General features: G+C 29.3%; 1 long non-coding RNA gene across 1 annotated transcript in view; it reads right to left on the reverse strand.

Annotated features, from left to right (window-relative positions):
• Positions 1-4,024: 4,024 nt before the first annotated feature.
• The window catches only part of LOC119839337, a 10,036-nt gene continuing 9,200 nt past the window's right edge, over positions 4,025-4,860 (reverse strand). The window contains exon 4 of the long non-coding RNA XR_005288244.1: positions 4,025-4,563. This is a non-coding gene — a long non-coding RNA (uncharacterized LOC119839337). The remainder of the gene's footprint in view (positions 4,564-4,860) is intronic.

Consider the following 4,860-nt stretch of genomic DNA (forward strand, 5'->3'; position numbering starts at 1 on the left):
ATACGAGGCAGGTACCAGCTTTCATATAAAAAAGGAAAAAAAATCAGTTTACCAAGTATAAAGTTACCAAAACAAAAACTTTTTGCTTATTTCGTTAAAAATAATAAATTACCCGTGTATTTAAAAACGGTAATTCCTAATAAATTACATTAGGTATAAGCACAGAATAATAAGTACAGGGTATAAGTTCCTACTTGTTGCTCGCTTGTATAAGGTTGTACTCATAACGAAAACCAACCTATAATTTAATAATTTCAAATTATTACCATTAGACCATAAATAGGTATACGATAAACCCAGCTACAATTGACCATACTGATATTCAATTGCTTCAAAACCTTTGATCTCATCGTAATCACGTCATTTGTCCTCGTTGCAGGGACTCTACAGTGTACTTTAATATGAGGGACACAACCTCTTCTCGACCGGCCAGTGTTGTAGACGGGTAGAGAATCCTTATTTCAATGAAGGAATACTACTACCCGCATTATTGTACTACTCTTTGAATACCCCTTCATTTCTCCAAAAACTCAAAAGCAAAAAATTATCTATTGAGATTAGAGACCTACTTTTGAATTTGTCGATCTTCCATTTATACATAATATCTCGAACATTATTTTTGTATCAAAATTGATAACGTAATTAATATTTAGGCACATGTATACGTGATTTCTAATGTTAAATAATATCTAAGAGGGCAAAATTATGTAGTTTCATTAAGTAACTACAATAAACAAGATATTTAAGCATATGTAATTTCATAACATTATAATATTATGAAGTTCAAACAATTAACAAAGATAAATTGGTTTAAATAGGTATATAAATAATGCGAGTTAAAGCTTTTTAAATTAAACCAACAACTGTACCTTTTAGATAAAGTAATATTTGTGCATTAACTACATTTACCTAAATAATAATATATATGCTATTTCATTGTGGTAATTGTTGTAAAAAAAAATTATATGCGCATAAAAAAAAATCAATGAATGCCAGCGGTCCGCCTCAGCTTTAGCTAATTACTAATTACCACTAAGGGATCATGTACCAGTATATAAGTGTATAATCTATGGGATCATGATTCCCGTACCTATAAAAGGCCATAGACGATACATAAATACTAAAGATGTTGTGTGTGACGGGTGAAAAAATTTTTCCTGGTGGTTGAGTGGTTCCTGAGACTAACACGCTTAAATATAGATTATAGTAAGAATTGAAATAAAATGTAGACGATGTATTACAGGACACTTAACTTTTATTCATAACATCGCTTCGTCATTGTAAATATCCAAACTTTTAGCTCTAGCTGCGTGGAGTCCACCTTATATTAGTGTAAAATATATAGTATATTAGTTTTACGCCCGCGGGGTCAAAGAAAATGCCCATCGGATTGCGCCGCATTTTCACCATGTTGTTATCCAGCCTATATAATTCTCTGGACTCCGAACTATCTCCGGGCAAAAAGTATGTCAGCGTGTCACCGAACACTAAACAGCTCCGTTGCGACGTGAAAGAAAGACAAACATACAAAAAAATAAACACTTTTCATATATTAGTGAGAACGATGGATTATTATATATAACGGATTTTACATATTAGGTGATAGTTTTGATTTCCAGTTCTTGATATTCAATTCTAAGACGACAACAGTCAATGCACATGATTTTAATATGCTTAGCCAATATTATAATTTGTTTTATATGTAGGGTGTAGCAGGGCTGTTAGAGATCTGATGTTTCTATACTTAAAATTTTAATTTCTCAGTAAATAATGCTCATCGGTTGGACTTTTTTTATAGACGCTATTTATAAAAAAGTTTGGAAAATCCAAAAGTGCACGCCGCATAGCGGTTATTCCATTAAAAAAAATAATAAAAATATCAATAATAAAAAAAGAGAGACTTGAATATTTCGCGCCATTGTCTACCCAGAAAAGGAAAAAAATTGTAAGCAAGCCAATAAGGCTTTTTCCTTACATAAATGGTTTAGACATACAATCCGTACGTGGAATTTAGTATTTGTTAATTAAAATTAAACTACGTTGAATTATACCGCGATCTTCGAAAGGTTATAAATTTAGATAATACTGAAGCGTAAAAAAAAACTAATTCGATCGAAGTTTTTTGTGAATTATTGTGACTGTGCCGGTTTCTATACATACATACATACTAACGGACAGGCCAGGACAGGCGAAATAATTTTATCAAAATTGTTTTCATATATTTAAAAAGCATTTATTTAAAAATATTAAAAAAAAATTGTTTATGTGTATGTATTTAGTTGGTATTTATTTTATTATATTCAAATCTCTAGGTCCCTTTATATATTTGAAATTACTATTTAATTTGATTTATATGTATATATGAGAATGTTGTACGTATTTGTGTTATGCATTTGTGTATGTGTATATGTATATATTATATTATATTTTGTAAGTTATTTTGCTATTTTGTTTCTCGATCCGCCAGTACTCAATTAATGCTTGTTACCTTTTGCCCGGGTTGCCTGGAAGAGATCACTTCTGAGTGATAAGGCCGCCCAACAAATTGTACTTTTCTTCTGTTTTACTTGTTATTAATATATGTATATATTTTTAAGCTTCTTGTACAATTATTGTTAAAGAGTAATAAATAAAATAAATAAATAAAGCAAAATGTGCTTTAAAAATGGCAAATGTGTTAAGACTAGTGTTTTCTCTTAACAATTATGTGTAAATATTATTCTACGAGTGCGATAGAAAATAAAGGTAGACAGTTTTAATTAAAAAAATCACTTGCTTAGGATAGGCCAGAGTAGAGCACTACCTCAACGCTCCGCTAATGAGGCGAGAAAAAAAAAAGATTCGAACGCACATTTATTTTTTAATTTAAAATTGAATAATTAAATAAGTATAAGTAGGCATCTTATATATTCTACACAATATTTATTAGCATGGTGTCTTTATACCTTCATATTTGCAATAATTCACCTTGCTACTCGACAAAACATTCGTACACAAAATATGTTGTCTTAAACCACTGTTCACACATTCGCAATTAGTACAGTGAGATCGTGTTCGCTATTCGTGCCTTATGATCACTTGCGAAAAACCGTTCTTTCGCGAATCTTTCAAGTTGAATAGTGAGTGCATTGGAATGTGTAAATGCACCATGAGGAAACAGAAAATGACAACATATATAGATTATACACTTATGTACAGGTATAGATTGGTCATTCGAAGTTCTTAGTGGAAATGTAATAACACCGAAACATAGATGGCGCTTAGTAGAGCACGAAAAGTGTTTCATATGGATCTAATAGATGGCTCTGATTTAATTTTAATTTTCTCATAGCTGTATTAGATATTCAGTTTTAATTTTTTTTGCTTGGCTACATTTTATGGTAATAAATGCTTAATATGTCAAATAGCAATTTAGAGATGACAAGCATTTATTTCCTTACATTATTAAAATAATTTAATGAAATTAAAAACAATTGATACAATAAAAATTTATTTAAAATTTGTGTTTCCGTCTATAATAAAAATCAAAAGCTTACCGTTCTATTTGATCATTCTTATTAAAAAGAGAACATTTTCCATTTAATATTCGATTAACTCCCGCACACCAACTATGGACAATCAAATTAATTGATATATAAAATCTCTCAAATCAGATCTATGTTCCTTACAAGTTAAAATATTAAAATCATAGACAAACAGGATTTTCTCTTAAACATGCAACTATAATAAAATATACTTCCTCCATCAAAATGAAAAAACTGTCGTTTGGATAAAAGTGTTTTTTTTTTTGTATAATCAAACTCATAAATAAATGATTGTGGATCAACCTCACCTCTACATAAATCATTTAAGCAAGTTATACAATTTTTGAAAATTTTTGTTTTTGCTTTTTTAATTACAAAACCCGTTACATATTTTTTAGATTCTACATAATGAGTCACTAATTTTTATTTCTGTCATCACCTTTAATAAATAAACTATATTAAATGCAAAATCAAGAGATTGGCATCGAATTGGTGTATTCACAAGGTAATTTAATGATTGTATTGTTTTATTAAAATCTTCTTCGCAATTAGCACCAGATGAATGTACTGATTTAAAATTACTTATAATTTTTGCTTTTATACGCATTCATAAATTGAATACAATCAGGATTAATATGCCTCACACCATAACTTCTTATGCAACTAAAAAAATGGTTGTTCCAATGGATCTTGATTAAAATTTCTAGTAATCAGACTCGTTACATTACAATCAGCCGATAAATGTGTCCACATTTCTCGAAAAGTTTTTATATTATGTATCCAATTATTGATTGTTGGAACCGATTCATATTTGATTTGACTAACCCCATTTTTAAAAATCACCGATTTAATTTAATTGATTCTAAAATAGGCAAGCAATCATTCCACAAATTGAAATGTGGGGAGTTTTGTTTCACGCATCTTTTATATATTTTTGCTTCTTCTTGATATGAATAATCATTAAATGAATCAATCAATCTGTCGAAGAGTTACAAAAAGTCAGCAGTGTTCGCACATTCTTTTGGTAGAACATTCACTCCTGAAAAAGAAAAATATTTTTATAGTCTTTACTACATAATGTAAATTTGTAAATATTAAATGAACATAGGAAAAAGCGCGGGAACCTTTGAACGAGGCGGGAGCGTGCTTTTGAATTTAATTATTTATTTAAATGATCAAAGAAGTATTTTATTGTAAATATATTAGCATTTAGTGTAAATAGTAATAATAGTTTTATATTATATTGGTAAGTTGTTTTTTCATTGTTAATATTAGTATGTAAATTGTTGGAAATTACAAATCCATGAAGGATCCTCCGGATCCTTTGAATGAGGGA

Source organism: Zerene cesonia, unplaced genomic scaffold, assembly GCF_012273895.1.
Source record: "Zerene cesonia ecotype Mississippi unplaced genomic scaffold, Zerene_cesonia_1.1 Zces_u012, whole genome shotgun sequence".
Classification (NCBI taxonomy): Eukaryota; Metazoa; Arthropoda; class Insecta; order Lepidoptera; family Pieridae; genus Zerene; species Zerene cesonia.